We start from the raw sequence: 13,786 nt of genomic DNA, 5'->3' as shown, positions 1-13,786 counted from the left end.
GACCCTCACAGGGTCTGGTGAAGGTAATAAATGAGAATTGTTAAATGTAAGCCAAACATTAACAACAAACACAACAACAAAACAAAACAAAAAAATGGCCTTTCAAAGTTAGGTAGAGATGAAAAAATAGTCATGGTTGCTCAGATTTAGAGCTGCAGCAAAATATCCCAGGGGTCGTTTCTTCCTCCTTAATTAGCCCAGCCAGATTCACCCACAAATGGGTCTAGAAAGTTAAAAACGACCCTCCGAAAGTCTGTGCCTGCATAGAGGCCCCTAGTCCCATGTAGCTCTCCGGCTTAATGAAAACCAAATAAAATGTAAATTCACTTGATTATTCATCCTGGGCACATCTCAAGTGCTCCATCACGCCATGTGGCTGATGACCGGCCACTGTATAGTGGATAGCCCTGATAGCGGCTAATTCCGTCTCCGTAAAATGAGCTAGCAGGTGAGCCGTGCTACTAATGTCTTTAAATGTATCAAGATTAGGTTGAGAAGTATTGCTTACTAGAGCTATTATGATGATTACTGAGTTCCCTTTTGAGGTTAATTTACTTTTGTTTTATGTGCATGGGTGTTTTGCCTGTATGTATGAATGTGTACCTTGTACATGCTAGATGACGACACTGAATTTCTTTAAACTAGAGTTACAGACAGCTCACACGGGTGCTGGAAATCAAGTCTGGGTTCTCTGGAAGAGCAGTCTGCTTTTAACTGAACCATTCTGCAGCCTATTGTTATATGAGTGTAGAAATACTACATCACGATGAAGGTGATTTGCTAAAATATAGACAAGCAGGCATGTAGCCAATAGCTACACAGATGAGAATCAAATCTGAAAAGTATAATTTAAGAATGCTTCCTGAGTGCCAGACACACGGGGGCACAGCTGGGATCACAACCATCAGGAGGCTGAGGCTGAAGGATGGTAGAAACAAGACCATTCCTTTCTAGGGCATAGCAGTTACTTTTCTCATCACTGTGACAACATGCCTGAGGAGCGCAACTTGAGGAGGAAGGTTTTGTTTTGGCTCACATTTGTTTCCTCTCTGTCTGAATTATTTATACTGCATTGTTCATTTGATTTTTGATATATAATTACATCTTTTCTCTCTTCCCTTTCCTCCCTTCGACACTCCCATATACTACTCTTTGCTCTCTTGCAAATCCATAGGCTCTTTGTTCGTTAATTGTTATGTCATTCGGTGTTCCATACCTATCCTTACTGTAACCTGTCCAGTCTGTATAATGTTATATACCATCCTAATTAGTCTTAATAATAAAAACCCAGAATCAGATATCGGGGTAAAAGCTGAAAGATAGGAGAAGTAAAGACCAGCCACAGTCACTTCTTACTTTTCTGACTTCTCAAAGAAGGGCTGAGCTGTGGTCTCTGCCCTGCCTTATTGCTTCCTCTCTTTGACCAGCCTTATGACTGTACAGACATCCAAACCTCTATGGTTAATTAGTACCTAGATCCACCCTCTAATCTCCAGGCAAGCTTTATTTGTCAGAACACAAACAAAATCTCACAGCAATGTTACTGGATTTATGAATGCAGGGCTGACCATTGGTGTTGGATAACCATGTGCTCTTCCCTGGGATGGATTATTTCTTTCACTGTTGGCTGCCGCCCTCCTTTGGAAACTTGCATGGCATCATCTTGTACCAAGAAAGCTGGTAGTTGGGGAGGTGGCTTTCAGGTCAGCTCCAGCTCAGGTACCTCTGTGTCGAGGGCCAGGGCCAGCCTGGACCATACATTATTTTTTGATCCAGAGTGGAGGTGTGGGAATAATTGAAGCACAACTCATATGACTTTATCGGGAGGGAGTTTTCAGAGATCCCTCGTGAAATCCTGAGCTTACATCCTGAAAAGTCACCCACCTTTATTTCCCAAACAGCTTTTTTACCGAAACGTAAACTGAGGGGAAATTTATTAGCATTCTGTTTCCTAGGTAGCCAGGGAATGACTGTGGTCATGTCCACACCTTTCTATGTCCATTTGGTCACGTCTTCCTATCTATGCCTGCTCTGTCATGTAGACTGGATTAACACCTCTTTCCCAGGTGACCTCCCAAATTACAAAGAAGGAGAAGGAGCAGAACGACATTAGCATATCCTGACCGTTTGTTTAAGATGGCATCAGTTTGTCTCACTATCAGAGGGCTAGGCAACCACCTTCTGTGTGGCAGGTCACTCAGAATTCTGACTGCCACTCAACGTAGAGATATGGGCCTGTATAAAGCAGCCTCTGATCCTCTGATCCCGTATCTGAAGAGCATGGTATCTTCAGCAATGGTGACAGTCCTTCCACCGTTAGGGGATGGCAGTGGGGCAACTGAGGACAGCAGCAATAGCCTACATACTGTGGGAATCTCTTTGTACAACCTTGACCAACAACTCAAAGAGGGCGTCTCATGCCTGCTATTGTGGAAGTTTCGCTTGGGTGTTCTTTGGCTCTTTGTAAATGGAGGCTGCTCCTTCGTTCCCAAATAATCACACAGAAACTATTTTAATTACAACACTGTTCGGCCTATTAGCTCAGGCTTCTTATTAACTGAATCTTATATCTTAAATTAACCTATTGCTATTATTTTATATTTTACCATGAGGCTCATGATTTGCTACCTCTTGCTTCTTGGGTGGCTACATGGTGTCTCCCTCTCTGCTTTCTTTCTCCCTGCATTTACTTTAGTTTTCCGCCTAGCTCTATTCTGCCCTACCATAGGCCAAAGCAGTTTCTTTATTACCCAATGGCAATAAAGCATATTCAAAGCACACAGAGGGGAATCCCACATCAGCTCTTGGAGTACTGTCAGCCCATCCTGGCTCACATTTTGAGGGTAGGGTCTATTGTGGTGGGGAAGTCATGGCAGCAGGAGCCTGAGTAGCAGGTCCACAGCCAGTGGCAGAGGAGAACAAAGGCTACTGTTGAGTTCATATTCTTTCCATGCAGTCCAAGACTCCAGCCCATGGCATGGTGCTGCCTACGTTCAGGGAGGGCCTTCCCTTCTTGAGAAGTTCTCGCAGACAAATGCATGGTGTTTCCATGGTGAGTCTAAATCTTTCAAGCTGACCCCAGTCACCCAATCACACCGGAATAGTGCATCCTTGTAAAAGGTGATTAAATTAGATCAGCATGATTGAAACACAAAACTAACTGCAGGACAAAGGAAATTAAGCCTGGCAGTGGTGGCACACACCTTTAATCCCAGCACTCGGGAGGCAGAGGCAGGCAGATGTCTGTGAGTTGGAGGTCAGCCTGGTCTACAGAGCTAGTTCTAGGATAGCTAGAGCTACACAGGGAAACCCTGTCTTGAAAAACCTAAAGACCTAAAGGAGAGAGAGAGAGAGAGAGAGAGAGAGAGAGGGAATGAATTAAAGCATAATGTATCTTGGTCTTCCAAGAAAAGAACAAAGGATCAGCCTGTACAAGTCAGTACTACAAACATCGGGGGAATCATGGTAAGAATTTGTGGAGACATCAGCAAAGGAGGGAAAGGAAGGCCTGTAGGAAAACCTGAAGATTGTGGGCAAATCATTAACACTTTTAAAAGACAGAAAGCAAAGCTAAGGAAGCACGTGGTAAAAAATGTGAACATTGGGCTTTTAGTGTGGAACAAGAAGGCATGCGTGTGTCCGGGCACACAGGCAGATGATAAGACAAGAATGTGCAGACTGGGAAAAAAAAGCTGAATGCAAAGGGAAATTCTTCAGTGATCAAGAAATCAACTGAAACAAAATGGGTTTTGATGGATGCGGTGGTTTGAATGAAAATGGTCCCCACAGGGCTATAGGGAGTGTTACTATTAGGGAATGTGGCCTTGTTGAAGCAGATGCAGCCTTGCTGGAGGAAATGACCACTGGGGGAGGGCTTTGAAGTCTCAGATGCTCAAGTCAGGTCTAGTGTGACATTCACTTCCTGCTGCCTGCCAATCTGAATTTAGAACGCTCTAGCACCATGTCTGCCTGCAAGCATCTGATGCTCCCCACCATGATGACAGTGGACTAAATCTCTGAATTGTAAGCCAGTCCTGTAACATACAGGGCCTGCTTGGTGGGGTTTTTGTCCTGCCCAGTTCCCACAGCCGATAAGTCCCAAAGAAAATCACACAGAAGTCTACATAAGTTATAAACTGATTGGCCCATTAGCTCAGGCTTCTTATTAGCTCTTATAACTTATATTAACCCATTATTCTTATCTATGTTAGCCACATGGCTCAGTACCTTTTTCAGCAGGGCAGGTCACATCCTGCTTCTTCAGTGTCTGGACAGGACTGCGGAGGAATGAGCTTCCTCCTTCCCAGAATACTCCTGTTCTCATTGCCCTACCTCTACTTCCTGTCTGGTTGCCCTGCCTATACTTCCTGCCTGGCGACTGGCCAATCAGCGTTTATTTAAAACATAAGACAGAATACAGAATTGTCCTACACCACAGTCCCAATTAAACGTTTTCTTTTATAGAGTTACCATGGTCTTGGTGTCTCTTCACAGCAATAAATCCTTTATAAGAACAATGATAGAACATCTGACTACAGTAGCCTAGAAGGAGGGGAGTGTGTAGAGTAGCAGCTCCCCTCTGAATCCCTACTCCCCTACCCGTTCCCAGGAAGCCATGCAGGAAAAACAGAGTGAGCAAATGTGCATGCTCTCCTGCTATGCATTCCATCCTAACGGGGTCTTGAGGAGAATCCCAAAGAAGCTTCTGGACCAAGGCTGGCAGTGCTGTGTTTCAAAGACAAGGCAGGGTAGGAACATGCAGGCCAATGGGGAGTGGCCTGTGGCAAAAGCTCGGCTGTGAGGACTTTTGTTCCTTTTTTAAAAAAAATTTTATTGCCGGGAGGTGCTGGTGCACGTCTTTGATCCCAGCACTTGGAAGGCAGAGGCAGGTGGATCTTAGTGAGTTTAAGGCCAGCCTGGTCTACAAAGAGAGTTCCAGGACAGCCAGGACTCTTACACAGAGAAACCTTGTCTCAAAATAAATAAATAAAATTTATTTAATGCGTATGGGCATTTTCCCTGCTGATACATAGCACCCACAGAGGGCTGGAATTACAGCTTGTAAGCTACCAGGTGGGTGCTGGAAGTAGAGCCCAGGTCCTCTGGCAGAACAGCCCAGGAGGGTGCTGGAAGTGGAGTGATGGAGGAAGGTCATTGGCTAATAAAGGAACTGCCTTGGCCCATTTTATTGGTTAGAGGATAGGTGGGAGGAGTAGACAGAACAGGACGCTGGGAGGAAGAGGAAGTGAGCTGAGTCTCGACAGCTCTCCTCTCGAGAGCAGACGCCTGAGAGAGACACCATGCCCCACTCCCGGGATGAAGCTCCGACCCAGGATGGACATAGGCTAGAATCTTCCTGGTAAGCACACCTTGGGGTGCCATACACAGATGATTAGAAATGGGCTAAATTAATATGTGAGAATTAGCCTAGAAGAGAATGGGCCAAGCAGTGTTTAAATGAATACAGTTTGTGTGTTGTTATTTCGGGCATAAGCTAGCTGTGCGGGCGGCTGGGGTGCTGGGGACGCAGCCCCGCCGCCCCTATTACTACAGTGGAGCCCAGGTCCTCTGGAAGAGCAGCCCAGGTAGGTGTTGGAAGTGGAGCCCAAGTCCTCTGAAAGAGCAGCCCATGCTCTTATCTGCTGAGCCAGCTCTGCAGCCTCTATCCTTGACTTTTAAAGTGACTGCAGTATTTGAACACCTGTTTAGGAAGCCTCACCTCCTCCCTGAAGCCAATTCACACCCGAAGGTGTGTAACCTACATTCAGTTCGCCTATTAGAAACCCACTCTGCCGACACACATCAGAGGGTTGGGCTTGAAGCCAGTGAAGCTGCACTGTGAAGAGCACTTCTCAGCTTGTCCTTGTCACTAACACAGAGACCTCACTTTCCTCTTCAATGGCAGCATAGTTTACACACTGCCAAAGATTTATACATCGCACCTCTCCTTTGGTAAATACTTCGATTTTTACTATTTTGCTGTGAAAGCCAATGCTGCAACACTATTCTTTATGTCCGCACAACCTCTCTACGATGTAAAGCCAGCAGAGGAATTTCTGACTTCTACTGACAAGTGCATCTTGGAATTGTGATACTGAAATCGAATACACATACATAAGACGAATATGTTCAGCAGTGGACCTCCACAAGTGTGTTTCCCCATGTCCTCAGCAACACTACATACTATCAAAACCTTGAACTATCCTCAGGCTCATAGGCCAATAGCGTATCTGTTTAGACGACCTATTGATGCTAGGCTTAATGTTGAAAATACTGTCTGATTATCTTTCACTTAAACCTTTCTCTTGCTTTTTAGACTTGTGTGCATGTGTGCACAGAAGGCAGAGGACAATCTCAGGCATTGTCTTCAGGAACAATGTATAGCTCCTTTGAAACAGGATCTCATTGGCCTGGAGTCCACCAGTTATGACAGACAAGCTGGTCAAGATCTGCCAGGTGCCTTCCTGTCTCTGCTTCCCTAGCACTAGGATCATAAAAACAGAACTCAGCTGGCACTTTTCATGGGTTCTGGGGATTAAACCAAGGCAAATACTTGCAAGTCAAATGCTTTACCGATTGAACTATTTCTGCTACTTTTTCTTTAATGGGATGAGGTCTTAAAAAGGTGGATATTCTGGTACTTGTTAATAATTCCAGCACTCAAGAGAGGTAGAAGCAGGAAGATCAGGAGTTCAAAGTCATCTTCTGCTATTCATTGAGTTTGAGAACCTAGATTACATGACATTCAACTATAGTGGTGGTGGAGGCAACCCCTGTGTTACCTAGGCCTTCCTTGGACTCCTGGTCTGAAGCAATCCTCCTGCCTCAGTCTCCTGAATAGCTGGGACTATAGACATACATGACTGAATATCACTTTTAGTTTATGTGTATTGGCGTTTTGCCTACATGTATGTCTGTGGATTACATGGGTGTCTGAGGCCTGTGCAGACCAGAAGTGGGAACTGGCTCCCCTGGAACTGAAATTACAGCCAGCTGTGAGTCACCATGTAGGTACTGAGAATCAAACCACAGTCCTCTGGAAGAGCAGTCAGTGCTCTAAACTGCAGAGCCATCTCTCCAGGCCCTTATTCTAAAACTTTTTAATGGCATCATCTGTGATAAGGCATAGAGGCTTTTTGTTTTCAAGCTTAGCAGCCTTTTGCTCTGCCTGGCTATCGAGTTTGAAGTGGTCATTTTTCAGAGTTTATGGACACATACATTCACCTTTTTTGTCTATTTACATGACTTTGTCATGCTATCTCGGGAATTCATTGACATTACTACCATTATAAAGTTAGGTGGAAAACTATACCAAGAATTAGGTGGAGAAAAAGAAAGTGAGTAGAAATGAGAAACACCACGGTGAAACAGCCATCCTGTTGGCTCTGGAAGGGACATCACTAGTGCTTTTGTCCTAATGAATTGTTTCACATTTACATAGTGCTGTAATGTTCATAATACATAGTAGCTGTATCTGCTCTGCCTTTGCTCAGTAACCAGTACTTTCCTCTTTACTTGGTTTGGTAAAGGTCACCTACTACTACATTCCACAGTGACAAAGATGGGGTCCACTCAGAGCGCTGTGGTGGTACAGCTGTAGCTGCTACAAATGTCTTGTCCTCTCCATCCGCCTTATCACAAGGCCGAGTGTGTGGCCCCTACTCCAGGGGAGCAGACTGTCGTAGAATAGATTGTTTGCTTAGATAAGTAAAGATGTGCTGCATTTGTTTCACTATGTAAAGCTGTATTGCTTCTGTTTATGCTGCATTTGTTTAATTATGTAAAGATGTCTGTTGCTTTACCTTGCCTGTCTAAGGTACCTGATTGGTCTAATAAAAAGCTGACAACCAATAGCTAGGCAGGGGAGGGGCAGAGGGGGCTGATGGGCACAGAGAACAGCCAGTCAACTACTGAGGAAGCAGGAAAGCAAACCGCACAGTACATGGTTGAGATAAGCAAGTCTCAGGGATTAATAGAAAGAGGTTGTTTTTTTTTAAAAAAAAGCTAGTAAGAAACAAGCCTAACTAAGGCCGAGTTCCATAGTTAATAATAAGTCTCCATGTCATGATTTGGGGGCTGGAGGTCCAAGAAAGCCTGCTGCAGCAGACAAGGAAACAAGTGTCATATATGGATGTTAAGAGACAAAGACAGGGTCACAGTTATTTTGTCAGTATGGTATAAGATAGAGTTCTCAGGGATGAGGGAAGACAAGGCCTCCAGCAGATGGTCTGTAGGAAGTCTGCGGGATGTTTTCTTGATAAACGTTTGATGTTGCAGGGCGCAACCCAATGTGGATGGTGCCGTCCCTGGGCAAGCTCTAGTCCTACGTTGAGAAGAAGCAGGTTGAGCAAGGTGCGAAGAGCAGGCCAGAGAGCCGTGTTTCTCCTGCTTTGGTCCCTGCCTCCAGGGTCCTGCCTTGAGTTTCTGCGCTAAATCCCTTCATGAGGGTAAAACTTAAGGTGAAAGAAATCCTTTCCTTTCCAAGCTGCTTGTGGTCATGGTGTTTATCACAACAACAGAAAGCAAAGTGGGGCAGAAATACAGACGGTCATGCGCCAGCTAAACCTCCACTTTAAACCCTTCCCCAGCTCAGCCCAGTCCATGCCTGAGTTCCCTGAAATGGTCTACCTTCCACTCTCCAGCTCAGCCCCATGTGCTTGAGTTCCCTGAAATGGTCTACCTTCTGCTCTCTGGCTCAGACTCATCCACTCCTGTGTTCCCTGAAATGGTCTACCTTCCACTCTCCAGCTCAGCCCCATGTGCTTGAGTTCCCTGAAATGGTCTACCTTCTGCTCTCTGGCTCAGACTCATCCACTCCTGTGTTCCCTGAAATGGTCTACCTTCCACTCTCCAGCTCAGCCCCATGTGCTTGAGTTCCCTGAAATGGTCTACCTTCTGCTCTCTGGCTCAGACTCATCCACTCCTGAGTTCCCTGAAATGGTCTACCTTCCGCTCTCTGGCTCAGCCCCATCCGCGCCTGAGTTCTCTGAGATGGTCTACCTTCCACTCTCTGGCTCGTCTCTGCCATGCATAGGACTCGCATCACTGCACCAGAAAGGTCCCGTACAAAAACACTGATCAGAAGAGGAAGAGCTACAGAGGAGCTTCAGGACTGTGAAAACCTCCTGGTAGGGAAAATTTGTCTGCCTTGGACTAGGCAGGCTGCCCTTTGCAGGAAGGGAAGCTAGGACAAATGCTACAATGTACAAAGCCATCAGGCATCTCAACAGTGAATGAGCACATTAGTGAAATACCAGAGCAACCAAATCATAATTTCATGGAGTCTGTGTTCCCAACCAAACAGGGAGAGCCATCGAATGGAAAGGCATGCTCCTAGAAACAGAGGTAATCAGCGGGATTTGTCTCAGAGGACACCCAATCTCAAGCAAGCTTATCATTGTACATTTGTGGGTATATACTGGGGCCTATTTGTGAGGGCTAAGAGCGGGCAACTGCTCCATCTGAACACAGGTGTCTACTATGAAAGTGGGGAGCACCGCTCAGTCACCATAAGTTGTGAACTCCTCAGAGAAGAAGGCCTAAATTAGTGTCACATGCAGCATTCTAGCTATGCTTCTAAAATCCTAGTCAGGTGTTCTTTCTATTGCTTATCCATTGCATACATGTCAGTATAGGAGGAAGATGCAACAGATGAGGTCACAACCAAGATGCAAACACACACACACACATGTGCACACACGCACACACAGCAATCGTGTGGAGGGATGGAAAATAATATGCCCTCCCATCAGGTCTTTGGGAGGCATTATTCAGAACTACAGGACTACAGTGTGGTTAAAGGGTTTGAGTTAATTGCTCACAGAAGAAACTGTCATGTGAAACTGTGAGTTTGAGTCAGGCTGTCGGAGAAAGTTGTGAGATGAGCCACGCTCCTACCCTTCATCTAGTCTTCATACGGAGAGGTGACAGTCATCAACTGAGATCATTCCTGAGATTCCCAGAAGTCTGGAAGATGAACCTAATCTTACTTTTATAACCTTTATAAAGGGCAAAATGTTACTTTTCGATTAAAAATAGTTTTTGGAAGGCGCTACCATGATCAAAAGATTTAATTACTTAAGGTTGATAACGACACCAAAGCAGTCAGTGGTGGGTGAGTCCATTGTGTCTCTGCATGGGTTATAGTTTGGGGGCCATGGTTTCTATTTTTCTGAATCTCAAAAATATCAAACAAAATGTCAAAAATGAGCCTTGCTGTCTTCAATCATTTTTTAAACACATCTTTGGGACCCAAATGTCAAAGATTTAAGACTCACTGTGGATCACAGGAACCCAGACAAGAGACAGCAAGTTGTCAGCGATCACAGAGATCACAGAGTAATGAGCTGCACCTGCTCTCCAGCCGACCTGTCCCTGTGGATCAGTACCACCAAACGGCACAAGAGAGCAGACAGCAGAAGGAAGGAAACCTGGTTCACTGCATGTTGCTATTTTAGTTTCACACTGTGATCCGTGGTTGCTTGAGTCTGTTTTGATGTAAACATATGCACACTTCTTGTTTTCTTTTGTTTTGTTTATGCTTGAATAGGTATAGTCAGGATTGCTCCTGTAGTCCAGTAGGCTGGCCTTGAACTGGTGATGCTCCGATCTGTGTTAGCCTTTCTGCAACATAGAAATAGAATCCTTTGGGACTCCAGGTATGCGCCACCATGCTGGGGCCCATATCTCTTTATGTTAAACTGCCACCACCCTATTCCCACTTTTGCCTTTTCCCTAGTGCCTACTATACCTCTGAAGTCAGTTCACTTTTTCTTGTTTGTTCTCTACTTCCCTGTGCAGCAGGGGTCCATAGCTCACTGTGCACACCTGTGCTTACAGTCAGGCCTCGGGCTGGGAGGCAAAGGGCTTGTCTTGCAAGCAGGAGATCTGAGTCTGATCCCTATAACCCAGAGAGGAAAGCTAGGTGTGGACGAGAGAGACAGCTCATTAGGTAAAAGTGCTGGCCGAGCAGGCCTGAGCCTCAGGTTCCATCTCAGGAACCCAGAGAAAGGCAGGATTGAGGTACTGTGCCCTGTGAGCCCAGTAGTCATCTGGTAGGTGTGGCAGAGGCAGAAGTATCACTTCTGCTCTTTATAGCCAGCTGGACTGGATACAGAGTGGCAGAAAACAGACTGCTCCACCAGGGCAGACTGTGAGAATGAACTTCAGAGAGTTGTCCTGTGGCTGTGTCAAGTTATCCTGTCTTTTCTAAGATCATGTTTAGAATAACGAGCCTCCGTGAAGACTTCTGAATTCCTAACTGGATAATTTACAAATGAAAAATTCAGCAAGAAAATGCCCTAATCTGAAGGGGGTTGGTGCCATGAACTCCGTGGTGACGTCAGGGGTAGGGAGGGGCAATGGTTGGGTTCATAGCTGATGACAACACTCTTCTAAACTGATTGCATACATCACTTTTAAATTGATTGTACCTATTAACTCAATAAATTTAGCGTTCTAGCCTACTAAATTTAGAGTTCGTTGAGAATTTCACACAATTGATCATATTCATTCCAACTCCTCCCTTGAACTCCTCTCAGATCTATCCACCTCCTAATCCCCCCAAGTTTGTGATCTTTTATCATTTAAAATGTAATCAACTCCAATGTACGTGTTGGTTGTTGACCTCCCAGGAGCTACACCACTAAAGAAAATTGGCTCGCCTTCCCTCAGAAGCTTTTCTCAGCTGCAGCAGCTCATGAGGCAGCTGTCATTCCTGCTCCTGTAAGTAACCGCAGTTAAGCTCACTGGTTCACTAAGTGGGACTTTGGAGGTAGCCGTACTTTGGTCTGTCCTGGGTTCGCTATCTGGGATGAGTAGATGAGCGGTGTGTTTTATCTCCCCAGGAAAAGTTTTGTCATATGACACAGACTTCCAATGATGAACAGTCCCGCCAAAGCCCACCTTGGGGACCAGTGACTTTATTGGGCTTACTTATTAAGCATGAGGAAGGGGTTAGTTACAGGAGCGTGGGTGACCCAAAAGCAGCTGACCATCAGAAAGGTCTTACCCCAATACAAATGATGATTTACCCAACCTTCCACACTCTGTAATCTAGCATCTCTACTGGGACAGAGCCAAGTGCAGGGAGGGCAAAATTCCATGGAAACGGTAGGAGATGCAGAGGGAAGGCCTGAATCTCATCCTTTCAATCCCCTTCTTCGGAGGACAGTCAACAGCCTGATCTCCTGCGCACGTCACAGCTATTCTGATGACTGACAGCTGTCACGTTAATCCTCACCTTCTGTAACACATTCTCTTCTGCACCCCTGCCACTGTACTTGAGCCAGCCACCTGCCTACCCCTGGCCAAGACCCCTGCACTTGGCTACCTCTCTCCAAATCATTTCTCAACCCAACCAAGCCGGAGGAGAGCACCTTGGCTCCCCACAGCTCTTCTTCCGCACTCCACTTGCTGAAACAGTTTACTCCCTTGTGGGAGGGATTAGCCACTCTAAGGCTTGAATCAAGACACACCCATAAATTACAATGCTCCAACTGTTTGCTCTTTCTAAATTCCTGAGCAGGACATTTGCACATGAAAAGTTCACTAGAGCTGGTGTGTTCTAACAGAGGCTTGCGGGAGACTAATCCTGGGGTGGTGTCTCAGTAGGGCAGTCCAACTGTGTGGTTGTATGCCTCCCTTTTTATAGCATAGGGACTTGCACTTCTATTATCAGAGCTTTGGGACCGGAACGGAAGTGCTGGTAGGAAAGGCATTTCAGAAAGAACAATAGACAAGACTTGTCCTAAGCCTCAAAGATATGAAGAAGAGAAACCGCCTCACTCTTTGGGTGTGATTACTTAAAATCGGCGTTTTCTGGAAGGCAATCAATTTCCTGGAAGACATAGTTCAGTTTAGAATCCTTGTCCTCATCCCTATTCAGCGATGGGAAGGCATACTAAGCAAGCATTAATGAATCCATCACGTGTCTAGCAAGCGGTGCTGTTCAACCCCCAATAAGAAAGGCTGGATTATGCGGTTCCTTTACTCAACAACTGATGAGTACGGCCCTCCCAGCCCTAGCCAAAACAGTGCAATTTAGGGGCAAGATTTGGATGCAGAATGCCTGGTTTACCACAGCCTAAGGCCAAACAACACGGGGAAGTCCTCAGAAAGTGGCAATCATTCATTACGTGGCAAACTGGCCTTATGTTAGGCCTTACATCACAGAAAAATTTTGGAATAGCGATATTTACTCCCTGGTTTGTTGCTCCCTCAAGACTCGGACAATGCCAGGAGACCAAACCAAGAGAGCTGAAAGCTTTTAGAATTCAGCCGACATCAACAGGTAACGTCCTCAGGTGGAAAAAACAACCAACCAACCAACAAACGTTGAAGGAGATACAAGGCAAGGCCTACAGCCCGGGCGCTCAGAGGAGCCTGGTAGAGAGAGCCATGAAAATGTTGGAGAAATTTCAGTGACTGGGGACTCACGTTGGGAATTGACCCTAAACCTCGGATCGGCACACCTGGAGGCCACTTAAGCTCCCCTGAGGTCGCCATCGATCAGAGAACCACTCTCAACCAATCTCTTAACCCAACACCTTCTTCCTGGCTCTCCCCACCAGAGGGAGTAGTGGGCCCCAGGGGCAACCGCGGCCTCAGTGTCCCGGCCAACTGCTAGAAAGCGGGCAGATTTTCAGAGAGCGTGGGTCGGGAAAAAAAATCCAGTCCGGGTTTTGACTGAACGGGGGGCCGGGAAGGCTGCGAGGACCGGAGCAGGGGGCGGGCGGCGGCGAAGACACCACACAAACAGCTCGCGCCCAGGACGCCTCGGTAGGCC

Source organism: Microtus oregoni, unplaced genomic scaffold (assembly GCF_018167655.1).
Source record: "Microtus oregoni isolate MIOR12 unplaced genomic scaffold, Mior012 000017F_ref0000208, whole genome shotgun sequence".
Lineage (NCBI taxonomy): Eukaryota > Metazoa > Chordata > Mammalia > Rodentia > Cricetidae > Microtus > Microtus oregoni.
This window is presented reverse-complemented; position numbering follows the sequence as displayed.